Source organism: Mytilus trossulus, chromosome 3 (genome assembly GCF_036588685.1).
Source record: "Mytilus trossulus isolate FHL-02 chromosome 3, PNRI_Mtr1.1.1.hap1, whole genome shotgun sequence".
Classification (NCBI taxonomy): domain Eukaryota; kingdom Metazoa; phylum Mollusca; class Bivalvia; order Mytilida; family Mytilidae; genus Mytilus; species Mytilus trossulus.
In genome coordinates this window covers 30,121,609-30,141,926 of record NC_086375.1, presented here as the reverse complement: position 1 = coordinate 30,141,926, position 20,318 = coordinate 30,121,609, and the positions used below count along the sequence as shown (strand labels likewise).

The 20,318-nt window shown below is 31.7% G+C and overlaps 1 pseudogene; it reads left to right on the top strand.

Annotated features, from left to right (window-relative positions):
* LOC134710641 (crooked neck-like protein 1) overlaps window positions 1-17,288 on the top strand; it is a 45,895-nt pseudogene extending 28,607 nt beyond the window's left edge.
* The last annotated feature ends 3,030 nt before the right edge of the window (window positions 17,289-20,318 follow it).

The following is a 20,318-nucleotide window of genomic DNA, read 5'->3' as shown; positions in this document are numbered from 1 at the left end:
TACTCGATCATAAACTGACAACGCCATGGCTAAAAATGAAAAAAGGCAAACAGACAAACAATAGTACACATGACACAACATACTAAAGAATCAGCAACACGAACCACACCAAAAACTAGGGGTGATCTCAGGTGTTCAAGAGGGGGAAGGAGATTCTGCTACACATGTGGCACCCGTTGCTTATGTGATAACAAATCCGGTAAATAGTCTTATTCGGTAGGTCACATACATGAAAGGGAAGGGGATTGAGGTGGTGGTGTAAGAAACATATCCGATATCATTTGTGAAACAGTTATTCTATAACGGTCCACCAACTAGTGATGGCGTCCGCATAATTTACGAAGGGATTATTCCATTTGGAACTCTTGGTTTAATAGCTTCCTTGTGAGCAGCAACCCTCTATAAAGAAAATCATGATAGGAAATGCAAGCAGGTGAATATCATATCAATTGAAAGATAGATAACCTTTATGCAGGTGCTGAAATGTTGCTACTTAGAAATGGAAAGATCACTATTGGAAAGCTAAAATCATCTCTTTTGTCGTAAAGCTTTGTTTTCAACCTACCCTCATTGTCAGTTTCTATATGTAAGTCAAGATATGAGCCTGACTTAACAGTAGTATCCTTTATCTCCAGTTCGAAGGGATAGATGTGATCAACATAGTCACCAAATTTATAATTATTTAGTGAAAGAACATCATCTATATAAAGAAAAGTAGAGTTAAATGATATTGCTTACTTCTTGTCCTTCTCCTCCTTGCTAAGAAGTTCCTGTATGAAGTCAGCCTCATAATAACAAAGAAACAAGTCGGCAAGAAGAGGGGCACAATTTGTACCCATTGGAATGCCGACAGTCTGTTGAAAAACACGCCCTTCGAACGTAACACATATGTTGTCAATTAAGAAATCCAGCATTTTGATAATGTCAGAATCCGATAATTTTCTGTTTGAATCAGAGTGATTTCTTACAAATTAGTAGGATTTATCCCTCCCTAAGACAAGATACTTGTATCTACATTGGCCATTCTTTTTATGAAACAAAGCAATACAAACTCTTTCAATTTGTATTTTAGTTTGAAATGTGGAATACTTGTGTCAAATGTAGAAAAGTCAAATGTCTTAATACTATTACACGATGGAAGAGAGTTAGATTGTATGTACTCTAAAAGATCTTTGAAATTTTTAAGTACTATTTAGTATCCACATCTGATTCACGCCACCTCTAGAATAGGCAGTTTAACAATAACTTTGAAACCCGTCTTGGATTGCTGATAACATAGATGTTAATAATTTTGAAAGAGATTTCGTGGAGCACTTGGAAGACCCAGCAACATACCGTTGTTTGTAACGACACTTATGTAGTTGTCCAATACAGTGATAGAAGAACCAGGTTTTCATCTTTGGTTGAAATTACAAAGGAACATAGAACATACCTATGATTATCCAGGATTTCCTTTTTGGTAAGTGTCGTGAGGTTATATGTTGAGTTTCCATATGAATTGTCAATATCTAATTCGTTTATCAAGCAGTTAATGTAATGAGTTTTTTCGCACACTAACATAAATTATTGTTTAATAAAGGAAATGCTGATTGAGGCTATAATGATAACTTAAATTCTCCCTCGCCATGCTCGTCCGAATTTAAAACATTTCTTTACTAAATCCTTGGTATAATAAATAAAACAAAACTCTAGATATAGGTTTAGTTGCTCGCAGTAACTTCGTTTTTCTTTTCTAGTAAGCAATGTTTAATAACATTATACACCAACATATTATAAATACAAACACATTTGTCCAATACATTTAAATGGACTATAAATAAACACTTCATAATCATATATATGTACACATTCTTATGACACAATAAACTGCAAAAACTGTCGTAGTTACTGTGAGCGAGCACTTTCGATAAATGACACCCGCAAATTTTCTTTATATAATATAACGGGATCCCACCTTTTAAACCGCCAAAGTATTTCACGAGCCTATTTAACCAATCTATATTTATAACCAAAACATGCAAGAACTAGTTATACAACTACTCTCACTAACCAACCTTGAACTTATAAATAGTAACACAGGGAAAAAAACCAAGTCTTAACGAAAAGAAATTTAAATTTTATATACTGTGGATCAATTTATTTTCATGGGTACCAATTTTTGTGGATGTGGAAAACTTGTGGAAAAAAGTCTGTATACATAGTGATAGAAAAAATTTAATTCGTTGAGTATTCAAATTCATGGTTCACCTGAACCCATGAAAACCACAAAAAAATGATATACAATGAATAGTAAGGAATCCACAGGAGATAGAAAATAGCAGCCAAATATTTGGACCTTAATTTTGTTGGGTTTTTTTTAATTGAAAAAAAAACATGGCATTTTCATATGACTCTGATGTTTTTATTCTCTGGCCAACATCACTGTTGAAGTGTTCAGCATATTAAATGTTGTTTTATTTTCAGCATGAGAGAGCTAGATTGATATACAAATATGCCTTAGATCATCTTCCAAAAGACAGTTGTCAAGAAATATTCCAATATTATACCGTCCATGAGAAGAAGTTTGTTAGTCGTGCAGCTATAGAGGATGTTATTGTCATTAAAAGAAAATTCAAATATGAAGAGGTATGGATTTATATGAATTTTTATTCATAGTATACATGGGATTTATATTTAAGGATTGCATTCTATCACTCAGAAAAAAAAAAAGAAAAATCTGTGCTCACATCCCCCAGAATATAATTAGTTGTTTGACAAACTGTTAATTTCATTTAATTCTTTTGATTTCTAATTTATGTTATTAGAAAAAAAAGATTTGAATATTATTTTCCCGAAAAATCATTGCTTATACAATACTTATATTGTGAAATCCTGTGTGTTTTGCACTATTGCTTTGTGTTGCAAAATGCCACTTTTTCCATGCAAGATGTATGCAGCAAGAAAGAGAAATAGATTTCAACATATACAAAATGAGCAAATGATCTAGAATTGTTAACATCTGAGTTGGTGAAAAAGATTACTTTTTAAAGTACCAATATGTATTGCAACAGATGACGAAGATTTTATATGGACAATTTGTATTGTTACAATGATATTTCATTTAATATCAAATGTAAATTTATGAATATGTTGGAACTTAAGGTTTTGTAAACAAGCAGCTGTATTCAACAAAGGTGAGAGAAAAAAACAAAGCGAATTAGAAATGGCCTTTTTCTATAAATTCAGAAATTTTTGCATTAGTTTAATATAATTGTTGGACAATGGACAACTGTTGCTGATTAATCGATTTTGGTAAATACTGCATGCAAAAGGATGCTATCAAAATAGAAAATGCAAATGTTTTGGGGAAATCTATCTCATTGCAATTTTGACATTAATTATTACATTCTATAATTTTTTAACTGACATTAATGGAAAAAAAATTGTATAATTACACCTTATGTAAAAATCCTGGGTTTTCATTGGTTGATAGCCAGTATATTTTTCACCAATTTACTGTATCATTCATTTTTATACGACTGCAAAATTTTAAAAAAAATCGTCGTATATTGCTATCACGTTGGCGTCGTCGTCTGCGTCGTCGTCGTCGTCCGAATACTTTTAGTTTTCGCACTCTAACTTAAATAAAAGTGAATAGAAATCTATGAAATTATAACACAAGGTTTATGACCACAAAAGGAAGGCTGGGATTGATTTTGGGAGTTTTGGTCCCAATATTTTAGGAATAAGGGGCCAAAAAGGGCCCAAATAAGCATTTTCTTGGTTTTCGCACTATAACTTTAGTTTAAGTAAATCGAAATCTATGAAATTTTGACACAAGGTTTATGACCACAAAAGGAAATATGGGATTGATTTTGGGAGTTTTTGTTTTGACTGATTAGGTAAAAGGGGCCAAAAAAGGGCACAAATAAGCATTATTCTTGGTTTTTGCACAATAACTTTAGTATAAGTGAATAGAAATCAATGAAATTTAAACACAAGGTTTATGAACAAAAAAGGAAGATTGGGATTGATTTTGGGAGTTTTTGTCCCAACAGTTTGGGAAAAAAGGGCCCAAAGGGTCCAAAACTAAACTTTGTTTGATTTCATCAAAAATTGAATAATTGGGGTTCTTTGATATGCCGAATCTAACTGTATGTAGATTTTAAATTTTTTGTCCCGTTTTCAAATTGGTTTACATAAAGGTCCAAAGGGTCCAAAATTAAACTTAGTTTGATTTTAACAAAAATTGAATCTTTGGGGTTCTTTGATATGCTAAATCTAAAAATGTACTTAGATTTTTTATTATTGGCCCAGTTTTCAAGTTGGTCCAAATCGGGGTCCAAAATTAAACTTTTTTTGATATCATCAAAAATTGAATAATTGGGGTTCTTTGCTATGCCAAATCTAACTGTGTTAGTAGATTCTTAATTGTTGGTCCCGTTTTCAAATTAGTCTTCATTAAGGTCCAAAGGGTCCAAAATTTTGATTTAACAAAAAATAAATTATTGGGCTTCTTTGATATGCTGAATCTAAACATGTACTTAGTTTTTGATTATGGGCAAAGTTTTCAAGTTGGTCCAAATCAGAATTCAAAATTATTATATTAAGTATTGTGCAATAGCAAGAAATTTTCAATTGCACAGTATTCAGCAATAGCAAGAAATCTTCAATTGTACAGTATTGTGCAATAGCAATAAATTTTCAATTGCACAGTATTGTTCAATAGCCAGAAATCTTCAATTGACAGTATTGCGCAATAGCAAGAAATACCTAATTTCACAATATTGTGCAATAGCAATTAATTTTCAATTGGAGTTATCTTTCTTTGTCCAGAATAGATATTTGTGCAATAGCAATATATTTTCAATGTTCAGTATTGCGCAATAGCAAGAAATATCTAACTTCACAATATTGTGCAATAGCAATCAATTTTCAATTGGAGTTATCTTTCTTTGTCCAGAATAGATATTTGTGCAATAGCAAGATAATTTCAATATTCTTTGTAAATTTGAGTTATCTTTCTTTGTCCAGAATAGTAGTTGAATCAACTTAAATCATTGTTTTATACAATAATCAATGTATTTTCACCGTAACTACTAACTGATAAATTAAAACAATCTTTACCATTTAGTGATAACAAGCACTTTTTTTTTACATTTTAATATTTTATGATGTATTTAAATGAGCAGTTATTGTTGCAAACTCCATTAGAAATTTGAATTGAGATCAGTTTTGGAATAAGGGAAAGTTTTTCTCATTTCAGATTTCATAAATAAAAATAAAATTTCTTCAAATATTTTTTTGAGAGGAATATTATTCAACAGCATAGTGAATTACTCAAAGGCAAAAAAAAAATTTAAGTTCATTAGACCACATTCATTCTGTGTCAGAAACATATGCTGTGTCAACTATTTAATTTAATACGGCCGGGGTATATGCAAACTGGTCAGTGGTAATACAAAACCAGGGTTTCAAAAAGATGAAGAAAAAGAAAAAGACATTTAAAATTTAAAAAGCAAATCATAAATAGTGTTTCACTGAATTTAAAAAAAAATAATTATAAAACATTTAGTCTATAATATGTCAATATTTATTTCAGAAAGCTAACAATAAAATGAAAGAAAAATATGTGATGCTTAAGAACATTGACCAGGGCCGTAACAGCCTCATGTTGGAAATTTTAAACAAAGTTGAAACAAAGGCTTGTATTCATATCAAATCAGGGGGCGGATCCGGCCTTTTCACAAAGGTTTTTTTTTTTAACCCAAAGTAAAAGGAGGGGGTTCCAACTATACGCTCCTATTCAAATGCATCAATCAGCCCAAAAAAGAAGGGGTTCCAACCACCGGACCTCCCCCCACCCCACCCCCCCCCCCCCCCCCCCCAGGATTCGCCAATGCAAATTGTTTTCACCGCGAATGTCTTGCAAGAAGCAAACTCCCATTACTCCGGTGTCGCCCCTGCATGTTTTTGCGTGATCCATGCAAGTTTCTGATTTACTTGTCTTTTGTTCATTTGCTGTCCTACTATATGGCTACAGTCTAAGTGTTAATTATCATTTGTAAATGTCTGGTTTGACAATGATGCATGTCCACCGATATCCAGACATTGTGCGAAAAAATATTTTAAGAAGATATGATCATATGCTGTATACAGAAAACATATAGTCGTTTCTTCATGAAGAATTTAATTCTAACATTAAAGAATACCAAACTGGCTCTCCTTTTTGTGTATTCCCATCTGGTGTCTTACATTTAAGGGTTTAACTTGTATTAAGTCGTGTCAACTTACTGTCAAGACAGACGCTTTTATAGAAAAATAAGGGAATATGGAGTAAACAAACATGGAACCTAATGGAGTAAACGGACACGGGACCTAATCGCACACAAAGTCAATGATTAACAAAAATGCAAATTATCAATGGTTAGCTTTTTATTCCTGTTCATTTAAAATAAAAAAGCAAATACATAATTTTGAAAGAATGTTTGTTTTTGGAAACTTTATGTTTGCCTGAAAATATCAGTCTGCACCAAAATCCCCCAAAAAAACAAAATTTTACACTTACTAGTTCAAACAAAGTATTACTAGTGTATAACTTTGGACTAGTGGCTAACAGTGTAGATTTTGGAGATGATGCTCCCAATCGTTTAGAAATTAAGGACCCAACAAGGGCCCAAAACCAGCATTTTTCTAGTTTCAGGATAGTAACTTGTGTAAAAGTATTTCAATTACTCTGAAATTGTACCACAATGTTTTAAACCACAAGTAGAAGATTTGGATTCATTTTAGGGGTTATGGGGCCAAAGTTTAGGGATTACGGGCCAAAAAGGTGTCTGCAACAAACGTTTTTCTACTTTCCAGACAATAACTTGTGTGTAATTGTATAGATTTCTCGGAAATTGTACCACAATGTTCTATATAACAAAGGGGAGGCTGGGATTAACATTTTGGTTAATTGTCCTAAATATGTAGGAATAAGGGGCCAAAAAGAGGGTTAAAAAGAAGCATGTTTCAAGTTTCCTAACAACTTGGGTTTAAGTGTAGGGATCTTTCTGAAATTGTACAACAAGGTTTCATACTACATAGAAAAGCATGCGATTGATTTTAAGGGGTTATTGTTCCAAGGGGGTTTCAAAAACTTGCGTGGGGGTAACAATTTTTTTAAGGGATTCCTTTTTTTCAATTTTTTGTTTTTCGAATTTGATTTTTTTTTTAATAAGAATCCTCGATTGCACAATTTTGTAAAATAGATTTGATAGATATTTGACTATATTTCTTTTGTAACAAAATCCTATATAATGTCAAAATTTTGATCGTAGTATCTAAATTTAGACAGTATCAAGCTTAAATATTGCTTCCGAAAAGGTATTACTTCAAGCATTTGAAATTTTACTTTTAGCCAAATTTTGGGGAAATATGTGACATCTTTACCCCTCTTCCCTTTTTGCAATATTTTATAGCAAATACATGCAGATTGTAGCCATGTATACACCCAAGAGAAACTATGTTTTACCATTTTATATACTGGATATAAAATCTATGGAAGATTCTGTAATACTCATAGTAACTGGCAATTTTGTGATGGAGTGGTCTAAAATTTATTTGCAGTAATCACTAGCCGATTACCATTGAGGTTTTGGTTTGAACCACTAAGGTGCATGGCCTATTGCTATTTACTTGGCGGAGGCAATTGGCTTCCTATACCAATAAAAACTGGGTACTCTGGTTTAGACAAGAGTGCTGAAAGTCATATTCAACACCAACTTTTAATAAATTATAAGCTTACCTAGATTAAAGTCTGAAAGAGCTGTAACATTTCTTTGCATTTGTACATCTTCAAGTTTTTGAATGATTTATAACTTCTTCAGTGGCAACATGAAGAAGGCAATTGGTGATTCTATCTTTGGCTATGTCAACCCAAGGTTTAGAAAATTAAAAGTCTGATGTGAGGTGACATGGCTTACTACATACTATATAATACTCATTTGTCTTTAGCTCAACTGGCCCAAAGGCTACTGAACCAATTTCAGCCAAAATTGAGTGATTGATCGTTAGGGTACCTATTATAAAGTTTGTGATTTACAAACATGGCCACCATGGTTAAAAGTTGAACATATTGGTAAAATTGAGGCCAAATATACCAAAGGGAAATTCAAATTCATAGGTCAAAAATAAGCTTAGTCTTATAGGCATGATTTTTTTATTAGTTGTTAATGGCTTTGAACTAGCTGTCAGATAACTGCGAGTACTCTCAGATCTGTTCATTGTGTCTTTTTGTGTCGGGATGTATAAGTACCCGGCCACGTCCACTTTTATTTTTTGTCTATCTGATGAGTTAAGCTGATTCAACTGATTTTTATAGTTCGTTCTTATGTTGTACTGTTATACCACTGTCCCCGGTTAGGGGAAGGGTTGGGATCCCGATAACATGTTTAACCCCGCCACATTATAATGTATGTGCCTGTCCCAAGTCAGGATAAATAAAGGCAACAGTAGTATACCGCTGTTCAAAACTCATAAATCCATGGACAAAAAACAAAATCGGAGCCTGTAATTCAGTGGTTGTCGTTTGTTTATGTGTTACATATTTGTTTTTCGTTCATTTTTTTACATAAATGAGGCCGTTAGTTTTCTCGCTTGAATTGTTTTACATTGTCTTATCGGGGCCTTTTATAGCTGACTATATGCGGTATGGGCTTTGCTCATTGTTGAAGGCCGCACGGTGACCTATAATTGTTAATGTTTGTGTCATTTTGGTCTTTTGTGGATAGTTGTCTCATTGGCAATCATACCACATCTTTTTTTTATAATGCCATGAGTTAAAAGAGAAAGACCAACAGTACACAAAACGCCATATAGAAAACTAAAGACTCAGCAACTCATACCTTACCAAAAACAAATCCATAAAACTAATACCATTGGATGACTACAAAATGAGTTATTGGATGTAAATAACAAATTTTGACTACTGGTAATTTAATTGTTTTTACTATCAATTCATTGATTATGATTGATAGGTAAAAACTGTGAACATCAAAAATAATCAGAAAAAATAAAATCTACAAAAATGTCACACCAACATGACCCCAGTCTAAAACTATGATTTTCTTGTCCATCTTATACTTTTTTTCAAAGATCTGCCTTTTAAGAGGGATGTGTCATTAGTTCACTAAATTACAAGCATAAAGTACTCAAAAATGATCTGTAACTGTTTATTAAATAGACTTCCATATTTCAACATATAGTTCATATGATACAGATTGAAATAATACATAGTTCCAGATATAAGATGACCTAAAACTGAAACTATAGGACATAATTTTATATTTAAATTGACTGTCTGCATGTTTTTACTTATCTGAATTTAACTGTATTTTCAAAATATTGAACTGTTAGTTACCAAATACAATTGCTAAAATTTAAATAATGTATTTATCTAACAATTTCTTAAAGGGCACATAAAAAAGCTTTGATCTCATAGTGATATTTTTTTTACGAATATTGGCATACAAGTTATTTTTCACCAAGTCTTTTCAAATATGTTATAGAAAAAAAGATACCTTTAAGTTCTTCTTTTAGAAATAAATCGATTTGAAATTTTAAACATTTACAAAAATTTGGGTTTCTTGGAAATTGTTATCATTTGGAAAGACATATCTCACTTTTTTGTTTCAAAAGATAAACACCAGCTGATTTAAAAAAAAAAAAAAACATTTAGAATATCTTGTGGACAAGTATGTATGATATGTGATTTGTTCATAAAAGATGGTACATTTAATCTAATTTGACATTTTAAAGAAAGGGGTACTGAACTTGTTTTCAAGCCAATGATTAAAATCAGTCCGATATGTCACATTATAATGTCATGAAAACAAAAATTATGTTAGCAAAGTTATAAAATCCCCTCTGACCGTATTGTATGCTCTGTATCTTGAGTAATGTTAAATAACAATTAACCCTGTTTCTTAACTACTGCTGTCAAAATCAAAACCTATTATTTACAGCCTAATTCTAAAGGTGCAAACCTTATTTAAAAATAAATTAAAAAAAAATACTTAAAATTATTCTAAATGTAACACTACAAACTTTTATGGGAATAAACACTTCTACATTTCCCTCTTGTTAAATAAAGTATGAAAATATTTATAAAACCGTAAGAAATTAAAAGAAATTATAACAATCAACAAAACACAATAATCAAAGTTAATGTTTTAATTTTCATACAGCACACTGTCATGTTGTATATGTTCAAAGTTAATATCCATTTCTGTAAATGACATCAGTAAAGATTGTACTTAGAAATTGAATGTTCTGGTAAATAATCTATTCACAAATCATCGGAAATGTATCTAGCAAAGAAAGGTTTATAGTTCTGTCCGGTTTCCACTACCACACTGTGATCATCATGTTCAGAATACGCATATGTCCAATAGGTTAACGAAATGGTCATAGTTCTTCATCTTTATTGTCGATATAAGTAACACATATGATCAGTTTTGGTGTCCATGAAATATCATCATCAAATGTTTGTCCTTTCACTATTATTTTCAGTTCTCCAATCCCAATGTTAAAAATGTTCTATTATGCATACAAAACTGAATTATCAAACTATTTACATGAAAACCTATTTATTTTCCAAGTATTTTAAAATTCCTAAAAATGGCTTTATTTCCATTTGCACAGATTATCACATTTCCCTTTTCACTATAGGATTACAATCCAATTTACAGGAATTGCACTATCATGTCGCCAATTCATTGATATACAGCATTTCAGAATATATATTATTTCAAACACTTAAAATACACTCTGAAATTCTGGATAACACTATCATATTTAGCATATACATGTATATCTATGTATGACTGCAATAAGTATTATGGACTCTTGCACTGCTTTTGCTCAACGGAACATTCAATGCATACAGTACCAAGACACAATGACACCTTCTTATTCAATGTATCTCTAAGAAATATGTACACATGTTAGGACGACAGATATGATATAGAAAACTACTGCTACTAAAATCAACAACTTTAGTTTTAAACTGAAACCAAAGCATACAAATCTAACTTTTATCAATCCTAGTCATTAAAAAAAATGGAATACTAAAAATTATTTTAAATGTATCTTTACATACTTTCATTAATTAACACCACTACTATAATAATGTACACACTGAACTGGTGGGAATCCAAGATGAAAAATGAATGTTTTCAACAATTGAAAATAGTCATTAATCTATTTAAATAATATTTTAAGACATTTACAAATCTTACACTTAATGTCTAATGGAAGATTTGTAAATGTGGGTCTTATTTCATGTATTACTTATTGAATAATTATTTTAGTGATCTGCAATTGGTCACAAAATATCCATGTAAATTTTATTGCAGCAAAAATTCCTGTTGTATATCAATTTACATGTATAGTTGGTACATAGTTTAAAGCTTCCATCTTTAACTTCTTTCTTAATTGTCAATATGGACCTATATATAGAGGTGGTTTTACTAATATTCAAACTTTAAATATGTGGATACTACAATCTACATGTATAATATTTACATATGATATATGAACACTTAAGCTTTGTTAAAATTAGTGTTTGTTGTAGTTGATCTCTTTAGGTCTATTTTGTTTATTGTTGGTTTGCTGCCTCGTTTAGTATACATTCCAATATTCACTATACATATGTACCTATAAAATGGTTACACACAATTACGATATATTGTATTACTGTAGCAGACCCAAAAGGTTTTCTTGATTGTTTAAAACAATATATATGTCGCATTAGTCCTTGAAATATGTTGATTTTGTTTTAAAGTCTTAGTTTTTAGATGAAATGAAAAGTTGAGGGCTATTTTTCTTAATTTTCTATCATAGATATGTTTTGAATATACTAGAATCCTGCAATGTTCACTTCATACAGCTTTGCTTCTTTAGTTTGACTACCTGCAGACCTACCACATCCTATATAAAGTTGTCCTGTTGTATTTAAGGCAAGAGAATATGGAAATTTTATTCCTATGTCCTCTGTATTGAAATATGAGATCTGATGTCCATTGTCATTGAGGATGTGTAAGATGTGATTATCCAGATCCATCACAACAACATTGTCACTTGGTGTTGTCACAATGGCTGATGGTTTGAATGGTTTACTCTTATTGACGGTTGAGTGACCTGTATACTGGTTTATTATATGTCCTCTTTGTCCTAAGACCACTGTTTTACCACTACGATTTTCTGATATCCTATCCACTACATGTATATTTTCATTACTAGTAGTGGTTATATACTTAGTGTTAGTAAATAATGGTTGATTATGTTCATCATGTTCAATCACAGTTTCCTTGTCTCCTTTCTTGTTCATAATGATCACAGCACTTCTTTTTAGTTGACCATTATAAGCAGCAACTATGAGTTTATTGTCACTGACAACATGAATAGCATTGGGAAGAAAAGGGGATACATCATAAATAGAATCAGTTAGTTCACTAGTTATGCTGATTTGTTGTAACCTTGTTTTCCCTGAAACACACAGAAGGAGTTGATAAGATGGAGTAACTGCCATTCCATACACCTTAATGTCAAATTTAGACATCACCTTCAGACTTGGTCCTTCAGGTTTTACTCTCTGTAATATTCCAAATGTACCGGAACTTATCCAAATTGACTGGTCAAGGCATGGACTTACATGTATTATTGAATCAAGTTCAGTCTGATATGCATTATTGATGACTAGGGAAATGTTTGTTTCTGCTGACAAATACCCATCCTCTTGTAGCGATCCAATGTCAGATTGATTAATATTACCTGGAACAAGTTTTAGTGATGAATTGTAGCTTGGCTTGGTTTGCGGTTCTTGGATTTCAGTGGATTTTGCTATTGTTTTGACCTCTTTGAAGAATTTAGAAGCATTGGAAATCTCAATAAAATACTGGACTTGGTTGATTTTGTCTTCTGTCTGGTTGGTAAATAATGATATGGCATTCAGATCTGATTTGACTAATGTTAAAACAGTTGCATGACTTTGATCTAATTTGTTCAAAAGTTCCTTAAAATATTTTTCTACTTGTTCTTTAACTGTTTTCTCATGTGCAAGAATATCTTGTCTTACTTTCGAATTCTTTGAATTTTCTGCTGATACTAGTTTATTGAGCTCATCTTTCTTTGCTTTTGTGTTAGAATAACTCTTCTGCATTTTACTTTGTCCCTTTTTCAGTTCCTCAACTTTCATGTTGTATGCATCACTAATTTCAATAAAATCATGCGTCTTATGATCTTTAGCAATACAGGTTGGACACACAAGGATGTCACATTTATTACAGAAAAGACATGATGATTGTCCAGCATGCTCATCACATTTGATACTGGTAAAATCCAGTTCTTCAGTATGCAATCCTATCTCTTCTCTTCTGATGATCTTATGATCCAGTGCATTTTTGAATTGAGAATGTACCTTTTCCTTACAATGAGCACACATAAGAATATTGCAGTCCAGACATTTCCACTGAATTGGTCTATCTGTTTCACATAATTTACAGTTAACAGGAACTTGACCTCCTCCAAACGGCTGAGAGGAAGCCATATTTGTTAGGTGTGTCCCAGGTATTTTACTTCCTTGCATGATCTATTTTGGGGTTGTTATAATGAACAAGTTAAATGCTCTGTACTTAGAGTAAATATACTGATAACATGATAACAATGAGCATTTAAATCAGTGGTTGTATAAAATTTAAATTTAAATTTTAGAAAATTGATCATAATACAATAGATATTAAAATTCATGTATTTAGAATGGTTTATATCATTTTCTAATAACAATCTCACCTTAACTGACCTCTTGCAATCCCTTATTGTCCTTTTTATTTATTATATACACCTTGAAGTTGGTAGCCCAGATGGGTGTGTCCAGTTTACACCAAAATATTGTTGTCAATGCAGAATGATCATTTTCAATAATTTAGGAGGGGGTCCTTTCACGATTTTCAAGATCATTATGTTATTGAATAGCAAGATACTGTGGATTCATTAATATTCGTTGGATACCAATTTTCATGGATTTCGTGGCTATAGGCAAACCACAAAATTAAATGTTCAAAGGATGACAAATTGTATAAAGGATTGTATAATGACTGCAGCAAAATCACAAAATTAAATTACCACAAAAATAAATGAATCCACAGTAAATTGAGTGTACCCAATTCATTTAACAACATCTAGGTGCAACAAACATATAGACATTATGATCATTACCAAAAATTCAGTTCAAGTAAGAATTCGTAATAATTTTCCTTGTGGTTTTATTTATTTATTTATTTATTACACATTTAAAAAACAAATCAAAAGACTAAAAACAACAACAACGTATTGTAATTTAGACTGTCACTTTGTTAGTTTAACCATTGAACTTATGAATGAAGTACAACAATGTCCCTTTGTTTTATGCTTTTAAAAATGGCAGTTACTTGTTCTTCCTTGTAACCTTGCTAATGCATTTTTCACATTAATACACATTTGATTGATGCACAAAGTTAGTAATAGTTATCTATTGAATGGAGCATCTCAATTTAAAATACAGCAATCCATTCTTTGTGGAATAAAGTGGAATAGAATAAAGCAGTTCAAGTGAAAAGGATCACAAATAGTAGAGCTATATCTCAAATGGTCCTTGGATGATCCATTAAGGGTTTTTTATACCTTCAAATTAGACTTTTTTTCTGTTTCTACAAAACTGAAATTAGCATTGCAAAAGTAAGAAAAATCTATGTCTAATCCTTACAGAGGTGTTGTCTCTCAAATGATGTCTTTTGTCTTTTGTGTTTTAACTTAACTTTGTTAAAACAACTGCAAAAATGCCAAGAAATAGATTTGCAAAATGCCAATCTGATTGTTACCATTTAACGACTCCTTTTGATAGTTACTACCCTTCAATGAAGATTTTGTGCTTGCTTGTATTGGGAGAAAAGATTGCACAGATGTATCAAAACCAAATGTGGCTTGCTTGATACTTATCAATTTTCCAAATCTTTATCACTATTTTGAGATAACACTCAATCGATCTGTACATCATATCCCTTAATATTTTAAGAAATCTACAATTGAAATATACATTCAGATATTAAATATGCAGAGTTATATGTATTTATATAACCATGCATGTAAAAATATATAGATAAAATATGAAGGGTGCATGCATGCACCTTGTTATGTTATAAAATTATTGTCTTTGTGAAAGAAGTAGTTTGAAAACAGAGTTATCTTCCTTTGTCCTCATTACAATCATACTATGGTTGATAGACTATTCAGGTGAAAATGCCTAAACAAATCTTAATTTTGAGCTTTTTCTGAAAAAGCTTAGGCCTAGAATGCAAATTCTGCATATTAATGTTTAGGACCAAGAGATGTTCACTTTAAAGTTTTATAAAGAAATGACCAGTTTGATTTGCTATGACTGGGGTTCAAACTCCAAAACCTGAGTGTTGACAGGATAATGATCAATGTTTATAGTGAACTACTTAGACCACTAAAACACTTCAAAGTCTATGCAGATTTGTTTCACCTATTAACTTATTATTTTTATTTACAGGCAGATAATGGGGATGAAGAGGCACGTAAACATGTAGACAAGTTAATGCCACAGAAAATCAAGAAAAGGAGGAAAATCCAAACAGAGGATGGGGTATGTTCTCTGCTTGTTTATCAGCTGTTCATTCAAAAAGTTATATCAAATAATTTGGTTTTTTTTTCAAAAGAATAACAAATATTCAATATATATGGCGCTGTGAAAAATTTCAAGTCATTTTGTATCTATCCATGCCTTTTCTACATAAACAATAATGAGTTGGATATTTTTTATAAAGGGTGGAAAGAGAACCGATCATATTTTAAAAAATTGACATGTTCTAAGCATATTAAGTAACGAATCAGTTTAACATATCCCTAAGTGGAAAATTCTGCACAGGGTTTTATTTGTAATGATTAAGAAATAGTTCTAAAATTATTCTGTTGCTTGCTTTAAAGTTAAGGCAAGTTCAGAATCAGGATCAAGTAAATGGTTAAAATAAAATGAACTAGTTTGGTCATGGGATCATAAAATTTCAAATAATTGCCAAAAAAACTACTATAAAGTTAAAGATTGATGTGAAATGCATTAATGAATATATTGTATTCATGTGGATGATATAATTGCTTTAAAATTGAAGAAATAAATTTTCCCAAATTATCAATACATCTTCCACCATTTTCTTTCAGTCTGATGCAGGCTGGGAAGAGTACCATGATTATATATTTCCTGATGAAGAAGCTTCTCAACCAAATCTTAAACTGTTAGCTATGGCTAAGAAATGGAAACAACAAATGGAAGATGATGAGGAAAGCTGATTAGTGAGGGGGGAGGGACTCATCTTACACCATAAAATCATGACTGACTTAGAATTTGTACTTAAAAATCTGGAAGACACTGATTCATCATGGAATCTCATTTGTGTCAAGAAAATAGAGTTCAGACCATTGAAAAGTTAATGCTGTCATGAGATTGGTAAAAGTTTTTATTGGCATATATAATAGACTTTTTACACTTGCTGAATTTGCCTCAAATTAATCTTAGATTGGTCTTTGAATTATTTTCTGACATCATGCATCAATCACTTTTGAATTATGACCTCAAATATTTAAACTTTGGATGCATTATTTCCAGGATATTTTTGTGGTATTAAGTTATGGCAGACACATTTGCAACTAAGTGTAAATATGTCTATTGCATTCTTCGATAGGATAATGCAGTACCATTTTCAATTAAACATCTGAAGGGTTGTGTCCATTATACTGTAAATTTAGAAATTATTGCGAAAAATGCAACAGAGTTATAATCGATTAGCTGCGAAAACGTAGCTCTATTGTCCTTTGATTTTTTTTTTTGCCATAGGTCCGCAAATATCAAAAACCATCAAAAGGACCTTAAGAGCTACGTTTTCGCAGCTAATAATCGATAAACTTTAAACTCACATTTAAAAATGAATTAATTGGAAATTGTCACAATATCACAAAAATTAAAATTGCGTTTTAGTTTAAAATGACAAAATCGCCATAATTAACGCACATTATAATTTCTGAATTTACAGTAGATCATTGTGTATAATACATTGTTAGGCAGCTTCATTTTGAGAAAGTGCTATGACTGTAAGAGTGAGTGCAGGTTAATCATTTGTAGGTATTGAACAGTGTGAAAGTGGTTTATATCAAAGAACAATAGTTCATTTGTAAGAATTGTGTTATGAAAGTTATATTTGAGAAATATTAAGTGATGAAAGATTTTTAAAAATAAATGAGTCTTGAACAAGTTGGACTCGTTTTTTTCACCGATTTTCTCAAATAGTTTTATTTTCTGGACTTATTTGTTTCATCCCACTCTAAAATATCATTGTTTTAAAATTTTCCAAGCTGAAAACCATTTTTCTGAGATTAAGGTGATCTTTTTGGCTTGACTTTTTTTCTGTAACATGGGCTCATTTTTCTTGTTATGTCATAAGGAATAACTTTTTTTTTTTAATTTAAAAAGTCCTATTTAGACACAGTTGTCGTCATAAGTAGTTGATGGTATTGATTAGTTATTGGTGGTCAGCTGAGATTATCCTGGTTCTGATCAGCAGACTATTATGACTGGAAACAGTAGGCATAGTTTTACATTGAATCCTTTGGGAGAGATTTATAAAATTTTATCATATATTTAGTACAAAATACAGCTATTTTGTATATCTAATAAAGGTTCTTTTTTCCAGTCTGTATCACCTACCCTGTATCGCATACCCCGTATCGCATGGCTAAACCCGTATCGCATACCCCGTATCGCATGGTAAAACCCGTATCGCATACCTTTTTTTTTTTTTTTTTTTTTTTTTTTAACTAAAGTCAGTTTTTTAGGTGTTTTTTTTTTGCTTAAGATTTTTTTTCTAGAAATAGGTAATTTTTTGGAATGACGTCATTGTTTGGTATGTAACGTCACGTACATCAAATTTTCATATTGTATGTGACGTCACGAACATCAAGTTTTTACAACATATTTTTTGGCACACGCAATGCAACTTTAAAAAATACAAAACACTTAAATATATACAATAATAAACAAAATATTTTCAAAACAACAGATTGTAAGGTAACCTAGGTGCTTCGTATAAATAATTGAGCAGTTATTTTAAAGCTTTGAAACAAGACAAAAGCAGAACTGAAGGTAACCCAGTGCTATGGATCAGAAAACAGTTCATATACTATAATACTCTTCTGTTGAAATATATGATAAAGCGTATAATACATGGCAAAATCCGTATCACATGCCGTATCACCCTCGACCAATATCATCCCTCGGGCTGATATTGATGTCTCGGGATGATACGACATCTGATACGGATTTTGCCATGTATTATTCTCTATGTATTCCATGAGATCGACTGAACCTATTGAATAACAGGTATAAGACACATGTTTTATGTAAGGTACTTACTTAAGAAATAATTCATGGAAGCCATAGATTTGTTGGAAATTTACACATGGCCTGGACCGTGATATTCGAATTTTATCCTGAGCGTTAGCGAGGGATAAAATTAACGAATATCACGGCCCAGGCCATGTGTAAATTTACAACAAATCTATGGCTTCCATGAATTATTTCGATTCTAATAGGACAAATAAGTTAATTTAAATACTGAAGCGAGGGTTGGTATGCCGTGTGTGGAGCTGTTCTTTTTTACTCCTTGTTGGATAAAGCTCAAATATTCTCATACATCTTTAACTTGCATTAATTATTTCGTTAATAACCGCTAGAAAAAATATGTTTAATTCTCAAACCCAATATTTCCGATTTTTAATTTACATGTTTTCTCGTAAGCTACCGTCAAATCCAAAATTGACATTTCGTAAAGAAGGAGCTGCCATGTTGACTCGCTGAATCAAAGGCAATAGAATAGAAAACCTCAGAATTCCATTTTAATACTATATTATACGAACTTCGTTGGTTACAAAAAAGTTTTTATTTTTGTGATATTGACTAAATATTGTTTTTATACTGCAACTTAAATTAGTATATTGATATTTTTTTTAAATCGTAACATAAATATCAAGCTTATTTGCATCCCTTAATGAACCCCTCATTGTAGAGAAAGTGTTCCATGATGAAATTGACATTGCACAAAATATACAGTGTTACTATATTTAGGAAATAAACAAAACTAGTTGCAATACATTAATTCTTTTTATTATGCATCTGAATAAGAATAAAAGTTCTGTAATGTTTTTTGTTTAATTAAAATTAGTAATACAATAAATTTGGCAAAGCGTTTGCAATGTAGGTTCAAATACATGTGGATTTACGTGGGAGGTATATTGTAACATCCATTATTATGTATATCTCTGAGTCTGCGCTAAGTATAGATATATCGAGAATTTTCACACAGTGTTGTTTACAAAGCGAAAGAAGCACGTCATATTAGAATGAATGTTATAACTCTGCTGATAGGCTAACTTGTACAGCCAGAATGAATTGCTATTGTTTTGCTTTTGAGCTTATGGAAAATATATGGTATACTCCTCTTCCAGGGAAATGCTCAGAAATCTCTTGGGTCATTTTACTTTATTCAGTACTAAGAGTACACATTCTGTGCTCCAAACACAAAATCTAGTTTTTGCCCTGTCTACGACATTAAGCAAGACATTGGGATTGTTTTGTCAAGCAACAACTACGAAGGCGTCAACAATTGTTAAGTTTTCTGCATAAGATAGTTTGATAGAAACCACTATGCGGATTTAAGGGGGGTTGGGGCCGCCCCCCCCCCCCCTTTTTGGGAAAAATTTGGTTGCTTATATAGGGAATCACTGAAGCGTGACTGGAGCGGGCCCCCTCTTAGGTCAGTCAGTGGGCCCCACTTATGAAAATTTCTGGATCCGCCACTGATAGTTTATATATAAAATATGAAGTTACATTACTTTCAGTTGAGGCCAGAATAAGCCGCCAGATTGTTTCAGTTCCTGCCCAAAGTCATGGATTAATAAGCAATGTTCAATGTAAAGTTTCTACTTAAGCTTGTTTGATAGGATCTACTTGTGGTTGATCAAGATATTTTGTATGAAGTCACATTACTATAGTGCATGTATATCAGTGAGATGACTGGTTCCGGATGCCCTGAATCCTAGGACCAGTGACTTTCAAATATTTACCAGTTTTCAATGTTAAATTGTTTGCTCAAGATATGAGCTACAATAGGCAACAATATTTTTATATTTATAAAGTTACATAACTATCTGTATATGTTCGACTGTCGACCATTTCGAGGCCTTTCCCATGA